Source organism: Adiantum capillus-veneris, chromosome 21 (assembly GCF_014529385.1).
Source record: "Adiantum capillus-veneris isolate H3 chromosome 21, ASM1452938v2, whole genome shotgun sequence".
Taxonomy (NCBI): Eukaryota; Viridiplantae; Streptophyta; class Polypodiopsida; order Polypodiales; family Pteridaceae; genus Adiantum; species Adiantum capillus-veneris.
In genome coordinates this window covers 130638043-130655573 of record NC_140951.1, presented here as the reverse complement: position 1 = coordinate 130655573, position 17531 = coordinate 130638043, and positions in this window count along the sequence as shown.

The window sequence follows — 17531 nt, the reverse complement described above, 5'->3', positions numbered from 1 at the left end:
GGCTCGTTAAAAACTATGTCACATTGCAGTTTTGATGACAAACCAACTGAAGGCCAACGGAAAAACTTTTCAGTGGATTCCATCTCAACAACAAAGTTTTGATGCTCTCAAGGAGGCACTAGCTACAACTCCTATTCTGCCTATTGTGGATCCTTTGAAGCCATTCGTCGTAGAAACGGATGCCAGTAATTGCGCTATTGGAGCAGTCCCTCTACATGAGGGAAGGCTAATTACATTTGAAAGCAAGAAAATCGATTATTTTGCTTATGAATGAGAACTCTATGCAATAGTGTTCTCCTTGAAGACTTGGCGACATTATTTGTATGGGACACAATTTAAAATTTTGTTTGACCATGAAAGCATAAAATGGTTTATAGAACAATCGGATTTGAAGGGTCAAAAGGCTAGGTGGACTGAGATTCTTCAGGAGTATGATGCTAAGCTTTGGTATCATAAAGGACAATATAATGTGGTGGTTGATGCTCTTAGTTGAATGCCTGAGATCAGCTTCCTTCTTTTCATTGAGATACAAAGAGAGTTTTTGGAATCGTAAATGTGAGCATGACAAGGCATACTCCAAAGTGTGGATCCATGTGTAAATGAGAGATCCTTCTCACTACAATGTTGGTAGTGCATCTTAAACCTCCAAAGTCAGTTCTCATCTATCGAGTGATGAGCTGCAAAGATGGAAGAGTTTTTCAATCAATGATGGGTACCTGTTCCACAAGGGGAGAGTTTGTGTCTCGATGAACGTGAACAATTGACACCAAATTGTTTATGAATGTCATAACAGTCCAAGTGTAAGGAACCCAGGCATTAAGAAAAATTATACTCTCGTATGAGACAGTTTTACTGGCCAGGTTTATATGGTTATGCTCAAAGATTATGTCTTGCATTGCCAGAAATGTCAAGTTAATAAAGTAGAGCGTATGAAGGTAGGAGGACTCTTACATCCTTTGGAGATTATCAATGGAAAATGGGAAAGCATCTCTATGGATTTGATTGTGGGTTTACCAACCACTAGTGGAGGTCATGACTCGATTTAGATGCTCGTAGACCGGTTGACTAAACTATGCAACTTTATTCCAACTAAGTCAACCATTAAGACTCCAGAGTTAGCTAAGTTATTTGTGGACAATCTGTACCGTTTGTATAGATTGCGAAGTAACATAGTGAGTGATCATGATTCCAAATTTACTAGTAGTCACTTCTAGAGGAATGTGTTGAAACGATTAGGTACACAACTCAACCTAAGTACTGCAGATCACCCTAACTTGGCTAGTCAGAATAAAAGAGTCAATCAAGTGCTAGAGGATATGCTACAAGGATATGTTTGCAAGAAGCAATCAGACTGGGAAGATTATCTTCCTATTCTCAAATTTGCTTACACTAGTGCTAAGCATGTTACGACTGGATTTAGTCCTTTCATGCTCATGTACGGTTTTCAACCTAGGCCACCCATTACGGTGGGGTTGGTAGCTGAAAAGCTCCAACAAGTCAAGGATTTTCTCCAAGACCATATGGAAATGCTGAGAGTGGCTCGTCAAAATGTTCGACAAGCATATGATTGGTATAAGAAATATGCTAATGAGAAACGTTGGCAAGTTACCTTCACGAAAGGGGAAGAAGTATTTTTGCGTATGCCAGAGTATTCAAAAAAATGAAGACTGGGCCAACGCCTAAACTATCTTTGAGATATTGTAGGCGTTTCAAGATAAGCAAGTTGGTGATTGCACGCACAAACTCTGATTACTTGCAAACTCTCGTACCCATCCAGTATTTCATGTAAGTCGTTTATGCAAACGCTTCCATGGGGACAACAATATCATTTACCAACAAATTTTGGTTCATTTCATTAAGCCTCCAGTCCAACTGCATCAACCTAAACATATCTTACACTACCATGATTTGTAGACTCACCATCATGTACGTTGACAAGATTTAGTCAAGTGGAAAGATTGACCTGAGGAAGGTGCCACTTGGGAAAACATTAGTGTTCTGAAGAAGAAGTTTCCCACTTTTGTTTTTGAGGACAAAAACACTTCTTTAAGGGTGGAGTAATGTAAGGCCAAGGCCCAACCCAAGGGGTCATGGACCTAAGCCAAGGGCCTAGACAGCTTGGAATGAAGACTAGGGATCCAAATAAACAAAGAATATGAGTCTTATGGTCTATTTATAGAGTGCTAGAGAGGAGAATCTCCCAAGCAGTCTCCTGGGTTCTTAGAATTTTAGTTTGTAAATTCAGAAGGTAGAGTTGTCTCTTATATGGTGCTTTATCGTATTTGTACGAAAGTTGCATGGTGGTTCACAACTGTTTTAGTTTTCAACATCTCCAAATGTGCTTCGACATCACTTCTGTCTTCTTCGTCCCAAGAGCCCTTTTTCTTAGTCTTCACTTGAATATTATGATTCAACACATGGCACAGTCTAGTGGTAAAAAAATTTCCTCGCAAAAACTTTTGACTCGATACCCACAAATCCAAAAACTCAGTGCTCATAGAATACCATGATACAAAGTGCTTAGCCTGGATTCTACTCCAAGGTACATATATACACCATGATAGACCACAAAACACCACCCTTTTCCCCCCAAGCATTTAGAAAATGCAAAGTAAAAGGCCTAAAACTTAATCCAAGATGCACAAATACACTTCCTAAAGCTATACATTGCATTACAATTACCAAACCAGGTATAGTGTGCCTTCTCACCAAAAGTGTGAATACAAGTGCACCATTTATTGGCAACATGCTAGAGTTGGGAACCCATTAAGTAAAGATACATCCAAGCAAGGTCATACATCACAAACTTATAGAACCACAAATTAATGAGAAAATCTCCACTCCATTGAGTGGATTCCATCTTTGAGCCAATGACTTCAAAATAAGCTTCATTGTTTGGCAAACAAGGATCAAAATTCTTCAACAAAAAATCCTTTGCTTTGACAAACACTTCTTCAAAAATATTGTGAGCTTTGGCTTCAATTTGCAATGATATGCTTTTAACAAGGACCTCCAAAAAAATTAGCTCCATGTTATTCATGTAAAGAGAAACTTCATTCCTTGATGCAATTTGGACTTCAAACTGCCAAACATGGTTTCCTTCTAGGTTTACAATGAGAAAAAGGCATAAGTTCTTTGCATCATCATGCACCAAAATAAGCATTAGTTTGCTCAAAATCACAACATCATCACCTTTCCTAGCATGGATAAACATACACACCCTATCATGCTTTATACAAGCACCAATTTTGTGGAGAAATACACATATCCCATCACACAACATTGCCCCAAGCAAACATTCATTTATCATACCATCAGTTTGTGAAATAAGTTGCTTCACACACTCCGCATTTTGTTGCTTCAACATTTCATCAAGAAGAACATTGTTTTGGTTAGTCACCATCTCAACATCACGTGCTATGAAAAAATCTTCTTCCAGTGTGAGAAAATTCACAAAAGTATCAATGACATTATTTTCAAGAAGTGAGATATTATTTTCTTCATGATTTTCTTTGATTTTTCATCACAAAACCCATCAAAGGATTCATTTACTTTGGAGTTGCAAACATTCATTTCTTGGTCCACCATCACATGATAATCAACAAACAAATCTATGTCCTCATCATCATTTATGACGTCAAATTTATGCAATTTGCCATAAAAAATCGATGGAATTTGACCGAAAATGCTTTGTTTGATGGTGCAAGGTGTGAGTATGGGGCACTCAGGGACTCTCCTTGGTTCTCTTGGCTATAGGTCTTCTCTCTTCACTCCAATATTTATCCCATTCCTACCATTCCCATGTTCATTATGGTCGTCATCATCACTTGAGTAGTTATCTATGCCTCTTCGGCTACAATGTGCCATGCTCTCAACACTTTTTTAAGAAATATTTGTATATGAAGAGACTCATGCAAATTTTGAGTGTTACTTTGCAACTCTTTAATGAGATTCGTAACGCAGATATGCTTCGCATGTGTTCTGTCCATGCTTGTAAAACCATACATATGCTTTTTCTACTGCATCAACAAAGTCATCCACCCATGCCTTGGGTTTATGCAATTTATTGTGTACAATGTCATGCTCCAAAATGTAAAATTGCTCCAATAATGTCCACGAGCAATGATGGGCTTTATGATCATCATGATCTCATTGTGTCGACGGTTTATTGCAACATTTCTCCCATTTGTGATCGCTTTCCCCGCAAAAAAATGAAAGTTTGTTTTGATTTCTTCCCCATGCCCTCATTTTATGTTCAGAACGTTTTTAAATATGTGATACGCACATTAAAACCTCTTAAAATTTTGTCCATGACAAGCTTTGCAGCAGAAAAATTCCCAAGCGTAAGGTTTTTTTTGGCATGGTTTATTGACCACTTTCACATACACACATAATCTATTCTTTTATCATTTACAAGCTCTAAGACAAGACTTGAAAAATTTAAGATCTGCTAAGAATTTATCTTCACAAGTGGTCCATGAGTGTGCTTTTAGCCTGGTATCGTAACCACCATAGCATGCACATAGGACTATTCCCTTGCATAATCATGTAGGCACTGCGTAGGGTTTGCGAACACGTGGTGAAGTATACTCAATTCAGTGGTTTGGCCATCCCTTATGCATTATCCACCCTTTGCATTTATGGGACTTTGCCCTAACCAATGATTGCACTCCATCTTTGCTACAGAGGGAGCGTGGACGTGGCCTGCAAAATATACAAATAATATGCTACAAACAATGAAATACACGAATCTGCATACCTGGCAATCGCACATACACTTGGCAAGATAGAGAGGATGAGAGAGTGCCACCGAGCGCATGCAGGCGCACCTCCTAGAGCGGACTGCTACGCCGGCACCGCGAGAGAGAAAGGAGGAGGGGAGAGAAGAAACACACAAGCACTGGGTACAATCTCCCCCCGTGCAAGAGTGAGCATTTCCCTCTTGCACGTATTTATTTATAGATTTCTTGAATGCCCAAAAATGAGTACAAACTGGCCGGCCGGTCATAAATGGCCAAAGCTCATAAAGAGCACTTGAATAATAAAATGTACATAAAATATGATATCCTTTTGCAATAGCTTAGCTCGGTCAAGCCTTTTCCACCTGTCACAGCTGTAATAAATAATAAGATATCAATTCCATAACATACCTCTCCGTTGGAAAGCAACTGTCCTCAGTTGTGAAGATAAAAATCTGCAAACAATACTTGTCAAAAATAGTGATTAGTATGTTGTGTCAAAAACATCACATAATAATAGAAAAAATTATGAAACTAAACAACATTAGCTTATGCTTGCCGTTATCCACATACTACCTACTCTAGCGTCCCATACCACTAGAATAAGCAGTATATGTCATACCCTGATGAATCAGGATATCATTGGTCACACTCATCATCAATCTCATAATGTCAAGTTTCATCACCTAAACACTGCCGTAATAATCACCAGATACCAAATCCCAATCCAATTCCAATCCCACAATATAATTCCAAATCCAAATCACTTTCATTATGTACCCGGGTAACAAAATCATACCAGTTGTAGTGGTGGCCAGCCACTGCAGCATGATTTTGTGATTGGTGTTGCCTAAACTGGCGAATCTACACCCGACGTGCTGCCTAAATCAGAGAATCTACACTAATGCTGCCTAGATCGGTGAATCTGCATTTGAAATAAGTTCAAAAAGCGTGAATCTGTAGTTTGTTGTTGTGCTGCCTAAATCGGCGAATCTGCACTGGATGAGCATTGACACACTTCCTAAATTGGCGGATCTGTGTGCTTGTGACCAATGGACTAGACAAGACATAAAGGAGAAAATAAAAATATTTACTATGTTGACATCACAGTGCAGTATATCAAGGCACTTACAAATTGTTGTGCACTATCCCAAAGCACCGTGGCTCACATGAGTAGCTGTGCAGGGCTTATTGACAAATCATCTTTACAAAAAGTACTTTGTAGTACAATTAGAAACCATGATCGGAGCATTTGATGGAGTATTTAGTGATCAGATAATGTAGAGAATTGAAATTTAGAAATAGGAGTGATATATTTGAGATTCCATTTTATAAGTGTTAGTGATGACATGAGAGATGTTGGGTTGCCTAATCTATAAAAGATTGTCGGTAAAGCAATTATGAAAAGGGGAGTGAGGTTAATGTACATACCTTGAGGGTACACTACATCCAAATTATATGAGACAGTGTGTTTGTGGAGAGAGATATGATCGTAACTTGCATCTGAGGTTTGTCAAACAGATTTGTAGAAGCTAAGGAGAACTGCGACTATCAAACTTGCACCATAGTATAATTAACAATTCCAAAATATGGTAATTTTGTGTTAGTAATTTGAAATAAAATAAAAGACAATGTTGTCTGTTGAGAATTTGATTTAAGATTAGTGTGCGATGACATATTAAGAACATACAGTGTTAGCACTTTGATTCAACAATCGCAAAATAAATTAAATGAAGCTGGAACACAAATTAAAAGTTAGCCATAGCCCTGCGAAAATGGAAATGTGAGAGAATGTTGCAGTCCTAACGAAATAGCACAGATAGACAAAAACCATGAACAAGGCAGGAACAAAAATGTAGGTAAGGAGATCTAATTGTATTCTATAGTGCAATGTGGGAGACAAAATTACATTGAGGACTGACAGACGTCTACGATGATTAACCGTGACTGATTGGACAAACAACCCAAAAGTAATTTGATCTTGAACTGCCTTTGCCTAGAAGCCTTTATTTATGACAAATTATTTGTTAGGTAGAGCTAGAATTAGGGATGAGAATATAGATTTTTGGTGCGTCAAGAAAATGCCTTACAAAACCATCTACTTAAGCCTCTCGATATTAACTGGGAGGAGGTAGGATGGGAGTTGGTATCTTATACAAATTACCTAAACCTGACAAGACAATGCGTAGACAGTCGGTGAGCGCAGACCGCAGTAGTTGTAATCACATATTTCGACATAAATAATAAATCATTACATAATGAAAATCATTGAAATCATAGGAGAAAGGGATCAACGTTCTCCTCGGTAGGTATAGAAATCATGGATGATGAGGGTTCCGTAAAGACTGCTTGATAAGCTTCATCATTGCCATTAATGGAGAAAGAGGTATCCAGGAACTTGCTCCATGCATCATCAAAGCCCATGCCCCCCGACGTGCAGCAACACTACAGGAAAGGCAAGCTCCTCAATCTGTTTGTGTGTGTGTGTGTGCGTGTGTGTGTGTGTATGTGTGTGTTGACCATTGCAATGGAACTTGTTATAAGAGTTGATGATCATTACACTCGCTGCAGGCTGGTGTAATTGACTTGGGATGTACTTGATGCCATGAAATCAAAGCATACTTTTGAACACTACTGGTAGCTCAACACAATACATTGCTTCCCTATGTGTTATATGTTTTTTACTCCACCTTGCTTGATCCAGTAGCACGAGTTGCGCCACACTTTGCATCCGTCATCGTGGACATCGCTATGAGAAAAGGGAAGGGGAGTTCAACAAGAACAATATCATGTCCCCATCGATTATTGGAGAAGTTTTTGTGGAAAATTTGGGAAAGAAACCACAGCTGAGCTAGAGGGTGGTCCAAGCATCCTCTAGAAAGTAAGATTTGCTTCTTTATTGCCGATGTATAGGTAGCAAAACAAGCAGTGCGAAGGATAAAACACAGCACGTGGATGGGAATGCAATTTAACAATGGAAGGTCCTTGAGCCTTGGAGGACCTTATTAGCAAGAGGCGACGCTGGTAGGATATGGGAAGACACTCTTAGCCTACAATCATAATAGAGGTTCATTTGTTTTTTTCTTTAGAGTAATCTGTTAATACCAGAAGCATGGAAAGCCGTCCAAATGGGTAGGCCCTCACCCATGCCATCATCAGCTGCTTGCCCTCGCTCATCATGCTCCGTGGAAAGATTCTTCTTAAGCTTCTGATTCGGCCCGTGAATATAGCATTCGCGCTTTGCTCCCTCCATGATGGCTGTGGACCCTCAATAGAGGCCACGTCCCCCACCTTCAAGCCTGAAGGCTCCGTAGTTGCTGATACGGGTCGGCCTTGCTCTCCGCTTATGGCAGAGACACTTCCGTGCAGACGTAGCCACTAGACCTTCATGCCCAGTAGATGACTGTGGCCATAAGTGTCCTCGAAATCCTTGCAGCCATCAAAACTGATGGCGCTCATGTATGCCAATGCTGACCGACAAAGAAGACGAGTTCTGCCAACTGCACATGAGAGATTGAGCAAGAGCTGAGGCGAAGAGAGAGAGAGAGAGAGAGAGAGAGAGAGAGAGAGAGAGAGAGAGAGAGAGAGAGAGAGAGAGAGAGAGAGAGAGAGAGAGAGAGAGAGAGAGAGAGAGAGAGAGAGAGAGAGAGAGAGAGAGAGAGAGAGAGAGAAAATAGAGATAACTGAGGTCGAGTCACTGAAAGGCTTGAGAGAGATTTTGTTGGACTGATTTCCACGCATGACCTCACGTGGGGAAGAGAAAAAGCATGTAGGGGAGAGAGAGAGAGAGAGAGAGAGAGAGAGAGAGAGAGAGAGAGAGAGAGAGAGAGAGAGAGAGAGAGAGAGAGAGAGAGAGAGAGAGAGAGAGAGAGAGAGAGAGAGAGAGAGAGAGAGAGAGAGAGGCAAGGGTTGGCGCGATTCCAAATTTGCATGGAGGGTGACGCAGTTGGTGCCCGCCGCCATGTAAACATGCACTGCTATCTACTACCATGTAGAGGTGGGTTGATGGGTAGGGGTAAAAGCGAAAGGGTTGGAAGCATGCATGGAGGGAGGAAGAGAGTGAGGCTACTGTTCTGCATGTGCAAGGGATGGAGGGGGAAGTTGGAGGACTGAAAGTGATGTACGGCTGTGGGAGTCCTTAAGCTCGTGGTCACGAAGGCAGCTAAAGCATTCTTTGACGGCATGAGAGTTGTGTGTGTGTGTGTGGGGATGCCCGTAGGCCAGAGAGAAAGACAACTGATTTAGCTACAGTGACGATTGTGGCGGCTGTGATTATTCAACTGAGTGGAAGATAGAGAGAATACTATCAGTGGTGGCGGCTGCGCCAGAGACAGAGACGGGGTCAGTAGGTAGTCTGACTAGGAGGGGGTGAGAGACAGAAGGTTTCGATGACAACTAGTGGACGACAAACGATAGCGAAAAAGGGGTTCTGCATGCGTGTGTTTCTGTTCACGAACGAGAAAGGGAGTTTAATGAGAGAGTAAGTCGGTACTTGAGAGTGGGTGTCTGCATTGTCTGCCACACACCACAACCGCCCGTCATGCGGCTATAGTTCAATGGAAGTAAAAAGAGAGAGAGAGAGAGAGAGAGAGAGAGAGAGAGAGAGAGAGAGAGAGAGAGAGAGAGAGAGAGAGAGAGAGAGAGAGAGAGAGAGAGAGAGAGAGAGAGAGAGAGAGAGAGAGAGAGAGAGAGAGAGAGAGAGAGAGATATATAAAGATAGACGTCTGCATGTGTGGTTGGTCGAGCGGCCGCACGGAGAGAGAGAGAGAGAGTCTGACAAGACTGTGGTGCCTGCTTTTGCATGGACAAGGGGCAGGTGGGTGGATTTGTGACGTCTTCTGTATAGGTTGGAATGGCGGTGGCTGGATGCAACCTAATCACGAGTAGGGTTTGTCACCACTGTAGCTCGCCATGCTGAGATGATGCTTGAATCGCTGCTGACGACAATGTCATTGCCGGCTAGCAGTTTGCCAATGTTGTCCATGCATGGGTGTTGCACCCGCAAGGATCTAGTCTTTGCGGACTTTTTTGATTGAATAGATGATTGTCGAGTCAGGGCGTCACTGCCCGGAAATACCTTTACCCTTCCACCCTTTCACTTAACACCCATGCCTCGCTTGTACATTTGATATTGGTTTCTCAATGTTAAAGTGCCGCGAATGGGTGACCACTAACCGAATCTGATCCATTGATTCATTGAACCCCTCTAGGTGCACGGGAGGACATGCAAGCTACATGTTGGATGAAAAAGTTCCGTATCGATTCTGTGGTATTGTTTATATTTAAAATAAATTCTTGAATAGCAGGTTTACTGTTTTGGCCCAAGTCTCTTGAGATTTGTTTCGACGGCATTAAAATTTTCTCTACATTTTTTTTTCCTACATACTCAATCTAATTAAGTCATTTTCTTAATTAAACATGATGCTCAAATTAACTATAAGCGGATCCTAATTTACTAGTCTCCATAAGATCTAGTTAACCTGACAATTAAGGTAGTCTTTATATATATATGTATATATATATATATATATATATATAACTATAATAAATTACATTCAATTAGACCAACAAACTCATGATCAAGAGAATTTGTGAAATTAATAAACTTAGCTCTATGGCATGATTGTGATGATTCTCTTCGTGGGCGTGATGATCATACCACTAGGAGCGTTTTGCAAGCTCTGATACCACTGCTACAGAGGGAGCGTGGACGCGGCCTGCAAAATATACAAATAATATGCTACAAAGAATGAAATACACGAATCTGCATACCTGGCAATCGCACATACACTTGGCAAGATAGAGAGGATGAGAGAGTGCCACCGAGCGCGTGCATGCGCACCTCCTAGAGCGGAGTGCTATGCCGGCACCGTGAGAGAGAAAGGAGGAGGGGAGAGAAGAAACACACAAGCACTGGGTACAATCTCCCCCCGTGCAAGAGTGAGCATTTCCCTCTTGCACGTATTTATTTATAGATTTCTTGAATGCCCGAAAATGAGTACAAATTGGCCGGCCGGTCATAAATGGCCAAAGCTCATAAAGAGCACTTGAATAATAAAATGTACATAAAATATGATATCCTTTTGCAATAGCTTAGCTCGGTCAAGCCTTTTCCACCCATCACAACTGTAATAAATAATAAGATATCAATTCCATAACAATCTTAGCCTTCTTTGTGAGATTGAAACCCTCAATAGCGTGTAGTTTTATGATTTTAAAGGTTTAAGAGCATGTAACCATATATGGTATGGCCGAGAAACGTATACACAAGGAGCTATCCTATAATCTGCCAAAATAATCCAGCATGCAGGTTGACAATACTAAATTCAAACTCTATACAACATAAACATCATACGGGTTCAGGCTTGCATCAATCCGCAACAAAATTTGGTATTTTGGTAGAGACAATTTTGCAAAATATTTTGCTTCTAGCAGGTCCTAGTGGTTGCACCTTAGCAACAGTGCTTGCTGCTGCAGTAGTCAAATACTTATAGTCGGCTTCGTATGCCTCGTCTCTAACACAACGTCAATGAGAAACCATTTTACAAGAAGGATGATGCTTTGAATGTTTCCAAATAGGGCATACAGTCAATACATGTGCTCAACTAGCCTAGACATCTCTAGAGCAACCTTTTGTTCTCGACGACAGAAAAAGATCCTCGGGGCCACCTCTGGCTAAGAGAGCTAGACCCGCTATTGGACTAGTACCTAATATTTATGGCATAAACCTTGAGAGTACAAATGAATTATGCAGAGCTTATGGCAAATTCAACGGCTTAAAAGCCCTGATCTTCTTTGACCCTAAAGTTACAAAGAACATCCATCCATAATTCATGAAGTAGATGGACTTTGATTATGATGTAGAGGGATGAGAAATTGAAGCTAAGTTAGCCACGAGTCAGACTCAGAAGGTGGTACTCTCATTGATGTGCTTTCAGTGACCATACAAGGATACCATGGAAAAGCCAATTTCCACACATGAAGTAAGGCAATTGCAACATTCTCTTGGGCATGCCTTAGCACAAGAAGAATGACACGATCCTCCGAATTTAGAACTGTACCATTACCCTGATGCATAAGGACCAACCAATTGTCCTCTTAGTTTGACTGTTTGAACAAAAATTGGAATAAATTATCTAGTTTTTTAAAATACTTTTGGACCTTGTCTGAGGAAGTACTGTTTAAAATTTGTTTAAAATGGATTGAATCTGTATTAAACATGTCTTGGTGACGATTTGAGTTGTTTTACTTTGGTTTTCAAAACTGGTAAATTCAATTCTAGGTGATCTCTTGGTGATTTACTGCGAGATGGAGTAGCGAGAAATGTTGTTTTAGTATTGTTTAAAACTTGGAACGACACAAAGGAAATGTCTGGAAGCATTTTGTTGTATTCTTGAAAACCTCAGAATGACGCAAACATGATGTCTAGGGAGCATTTTGTTGTACGTTGGAAAACCTCTAAACAATACAGACGGGATGCTTAGGGAGCGCGTTGTTGTATGCTTGAAAACTCCATGTGACACAAGATGTGGTTTGGGGAGCATTCGGTTGTATTAGTCCTCTGAGCTCATAGCCCAGATCTTTTTAGGTTATTTATGGGGGGAGTGACGAGGCAGTCATTGAGTAGCCTCATATTGCAGATCGTCTTTTTGAGGAAGTGCTCAACGATGTTGTTCATTGTGTCTTGTAACATGCATATGTGAGCATTTTTGTTGCATTGTGATGTGCCAACCATTGAATATTCTTGATTGGGTGAGATTGCTTGGGTATGTAAATTTAATGCATCAAGACACTCGTTGAAGATCAGTTTGTCTGGGCGTGATGGCTAATTTTTCTATGTCGGAATGTCAAGAGCTCCGATCTAGAATGAGAAAACTCATTGTCCCTCGAAATGACCCTCGTAAATTTTTGAGCTAACTTGAGTTTTTTTGCAGATGTAGTGTAATCACGAACAATTACTTTTCTTTCAAGAATGGGGGGATGTCACAAACTGGTGACGTGTCAAACCACCGATGACCCAACGGGTTAGGACTCTGCAAGTCTAACTGTAGCCCACCTGCAAATCTTGGTGATGGGCCTAAACCATAAGAGAAGAAGCAGTAGAAGTAGCATAAGAAGTTTTGCCAACTAGCAAAGTCTTGCTAAGTGTTTAAGTTTTAAAGACTAGTTCCCACCAACTTATGAGACCCCGTCCAATGGGCCCCCAGTGACCAGGCATTTAAGTAAAGTAGGACCAACCCACACACATACACTATCTCTTGCATAAAACCTGTTGACGTGGTAGCTGTACATATGCAAATTGCACTAATGACAGCTTGTAATGATTTTTGCTAATTGCACTAAGCATGCTGACGTGGCACGTGTACAATTTTTTTTTGTTTTATGTTGAAAACATTTTGAAGGCTAGATGCTTTTAGAGTTAGTGCTTTTCATGTACTACTTTTTAGAGAGGCCAAGGCCCTTTATAAACCTGAACTGGGCTCTTTCTCTAACATTCAACCGGGAAGTTGAAGTAGAGCAGAGTGCCAGAGTCTTACAGAGATGTACTGAGTTTGAGCAACATAAAGAAATGCCAAAAGGGGCACCGAGGTTTGGGGCCAGTGCTCTCTTGGGGTGGAACTCCACCACTCCGTCTTGTGTGTCATGCACTCTTTCTCAATTCAATTGTTTTGAAGTGTTTAAAGTTGTCTCGACTAATCTTTTCCATTGGCATGTGGTGCCCTCCCGTTACATCCCTCGTCGGCATGTACTTCTAGTATGGATAGTGCTACTCTAGAGGGACAATCCGTATGTGCAACAAGTAGGAAATAAAGAGTGAGTACGGAGAGACTAACCGGGACTTTCGGATATAGTTTGGGGACGGAGAGCTTTGATGTAGATGCTTTATCACCTTTGAGAGCTATGGCTGCAGAAGTCCCCATTGACAATGGGTACTTATTCTACAAGGGTAGAGTGTGCGTACCAACTATTAGTGACTTTTGGGTCCGCATTCTTAAAGAAGTCACAAAAGTCCAAGTGCTGGTCTCCTGAGATTCAAGAGACCTATGAACTAGTTAATAGAAAATTCTATTGGCCTAGTTTGTTTAAGAACGTCAAGACTTATGTGCTAAAATGCAAGAAGTGTTAGGTCAATAAACATGAACGTCTCAAGGTTGGGGACTACTCCATTGTTTAGAGATTTCTCAAGAGAAATGGGAAAGCATTTCTATGGAGTTTATTACCAGTCTATCCAAGACTAGTCAAGGGGATGACTCAATGTGGGTGGTAGAGGACATGCTAACCCAAAAGACAAAGTTTATTTCCACGAAGAAAAATGGTAAAAACGCTAGAGTTGGAAAAATTATTTACTAAACATCTCTACAAGCTATATGGCTTACCGCAGATATAGTGTTAGATAGAGATAGAAAGTTGAATAATCAATTTTGGAGGGAAGTCATTAAAAAGTGGGATACTACTATGAGCATGAGTACATCAGATCATGTGCATGGTTATGGAAGAGGGAATCATTTCCCTAGATGCTTTAATACATGTAGACTTGAATATTGGTTTAATGGGCCTAGAAGCGTTGCCTACCCACCATGCTTTAGAGAAGATCAAGGCATGTTTTAAAGCTGGTTCTTCTTCCATTCTGATTTGGGCCCTGGGGTTTGATTATGCTCCCTGGGGTTGAAGGTCATTAAATTTATAAGTTCTTCTTAAATGTGGTCCTTCCTCTTTTTTCTTATGTCTGCTACTTGTTTTCTGATAAGAGTTTTTGGGAGGAATGGATCGTTGATGACCATGCTTTAGAGGGAGATTTGAATTGTTTTAAATCCTTATGCCAAATTTGACATAGCTTCTATTTGACAACAAGTAAATTGAATAGGGTGGGATCTGTATGAAACCAATGATTCCCTTACCTTGTTGGCCTTGTCATCCATGGTAACCAAAAGAGAATAGTGATCAAAGAGGCAAGTGTTGTGTAGTGGTATTGTTTTGATTTTGGTGAAGTTGTTGGAGTGAGACGCATCCATGCAACACCTATCCAATCTATCCTTTCTACTAACGATCCTTGGCTATAGTTGTGCCAAGTAAATTCACCTCGAGTGTCGAGATCCCATGGGCAATAATTGGAGATGAAATTTGAGGTCTTCCATTCAAGTTTCTTAGCTCTTGAAATTACTTGTCCTCATGTTGAATTCCCCTAGACCTTACGCAAGTAGGACTCGAACAATTGCCCTAAACCTTCCAATAGATACGCTGTCCTCACATTGTTGTCAGATTTGGAGGACTTTGGTTTTTCTGAGGCATTCCTCTCACTCAGGAGGATTTGTAACAGGCTTGGACACTCCAAGTGAGAAATTAATAACAACACACAAATAGAAACTTAAAAATCATTGAATGTTAATAGAGAGAGAGAGAGAGAGAGAGAGAGAGAGAGAGAGAGAGAGAGAGAGAGAGAGAGAGAGAGAGAGAGAGAGAGAGAGAGAGAGAGAGAGAGAGAGAGAGAGAGAGAGAGAGAGAGAGAGAGAGAGAGAGAGAGAGAGAGAGAGAGAAGATGCACAACATGACAAGGTTTTGCACCTGGAAGCACTTGCCCCCAAGGTACAAATCTCAAGGGTCCTTTACTCTTAGACTCTATATCCAGATGCTTTGCAGAATGAGACCCTAGGGGCTCTTATAAAAAGTACAAGGGATGCCCAAAAGCAGAGCCCCAAAAGCATCAGGTTCAAAGGCATCTTGGCCCAAAAGCTAGCGCTAGGGGCCGCTAGCACAATAAGCGGAAATCTATACGGCATGCCACATCAACAATGTAAAACGTAGGCATTCATACAACTGCCACATCATTATCATGATTTGCAGGCGTCTGTAGAGCTCTCACATCATCAACGTAATTCACAGTTCTCTTTTTGTCTTTTGTCTCTTGTAGATAGGACCCTATAAGGTGGTACAACTTATAAAAATTGGTGTCCTTTCATTTGCCTCTTGGATTGATTTTGCAAGTTGATACAACTTCTTCAGCATCTTTCAGTAGGACTCAGACCTCTCTCTATCCAAAGCATGTCCTTTAGGTCATGCCATGTCATCACTTCGTGGAATATCCCCCTCTTGAAAGAAATGTAATCGCCCTCAATTACGACTGCAAAATCAACATAAGCCAGAAACCAATTCAGTAGACATTGACTCTAAGTATTGACGTAGTAGACAACATATATCCAGTACTTGCATGAAGAAGACAAGTCATTGAACATTCACATGACATTCACATCACTATCCCCGTCAAGATCTTAGATGAGAATTGTGATCATTATAACATATTTAAGCAATCAAATCCAGATCTCACCGATCTGTAGCAGATGTCAAGAACGACTAAATCCGGTTATTATCATATCTTTTCATTTCAGATTTCAATCAATCAAATGCCCATGATCATCCCCACAAGACAATATGTCCACATAGCATAGATTTCACAAAATCACACACTTAGTTCACATTGAACACTTGTGTTTAAACCATTCAGTCTAGCCATCTCATCCTTTTGGAACTCTTAATGCACTAGAATTTCATTCACTTAGGCATCACATCTAGATCTGCCGGATCTATAACAGACATCAAGATGCACTTAGTACTTGACCACATTTGTGAAATTCCTTTCAAGTAAGATGTCGTCCTTCATATCAACTCAAGGGCTTGATGGGTGTCTTGGTAGCCTGAAAACGCTCAGACCTAACGACCTGACGTACAACTTATAAAAATTGGTGTCCTTTCATTTTTGGCCTCTTGGATTGAATTTGCAAGTTGATACAACTTCTCATGCATCTTTTCATAGGGCTCTTTGTCCGGAGTGTGTCCTTTAGGTCATGCCACATCATCACTTTGTGATAGGATCTCTTGTCTGTAGAACCTTCCTTGTCACCTATGAACCGTAGTCCAACTTCTATGGAGGTCTTGAAGGACAACAAAGTGATCATTCTATTGTTGCTTAGATTGAGCAAAAATGAACTTCATCACCTGTAACATAAAAGGGATTTCACATCCCTCTATATCTAATAAAATTGCAACATGGCTCAAAGAAAAATAGTTAGATGTTGTCAGTGTCTAGGAACTCAAAGCCACTAGAGACTCGAGAGGAACTTGGGAAATGCCTTCTAAAGATATCCAAAGGCATGAAGTGGGTCTACTCTATGCATCCCAAAGGCTTAGGAGGTGCTGCCATAGGCTTCACCAATCATTAGGCAATTTCCTTAGAAACTATCCTTTGTGGAAAACAGTGGTGTGATAAGGCTAGTGTACACACGAGGTTTACATGCAGCTATAAATACGTTGTCCAGACAGCAAGGGGACTAAAAGAAGGTGTTGACAAGCTATTGACATGGAAGTCATACAAACTCGCATAGGACACAATGGGGTTTATACCCATGTGCGAGTCCGTCTAATTGGGTTAAGATGGATTATTCAAAGACGCGCACCGAATACAAAGGCCATCTTAGATTATGTTCAGGGTATGAGTATTGCACATTGAAAGAAGTTTATCCAGGATATGGGTATCGAACATTAAGGCATGTATGTCTAGGGTATACATACCAAACATTTTTTCATCTCTTGTAAATTTCCAAGAGACAATACATAAGGGTTTTTGAAAGTATCAAAGTGGTTTAGTAAATATGACATGCGTGCATGCAGTGAAAAAGTCACGCCACAACAGACAAGTGATCTGTTTTTTTTACACAAGTATGTGTGTACGCATGTCATATGTACTATATCTGCTCATGTGGTTTATACATGGAGTGGGGGTTGAAGGTGAAGAAGTTT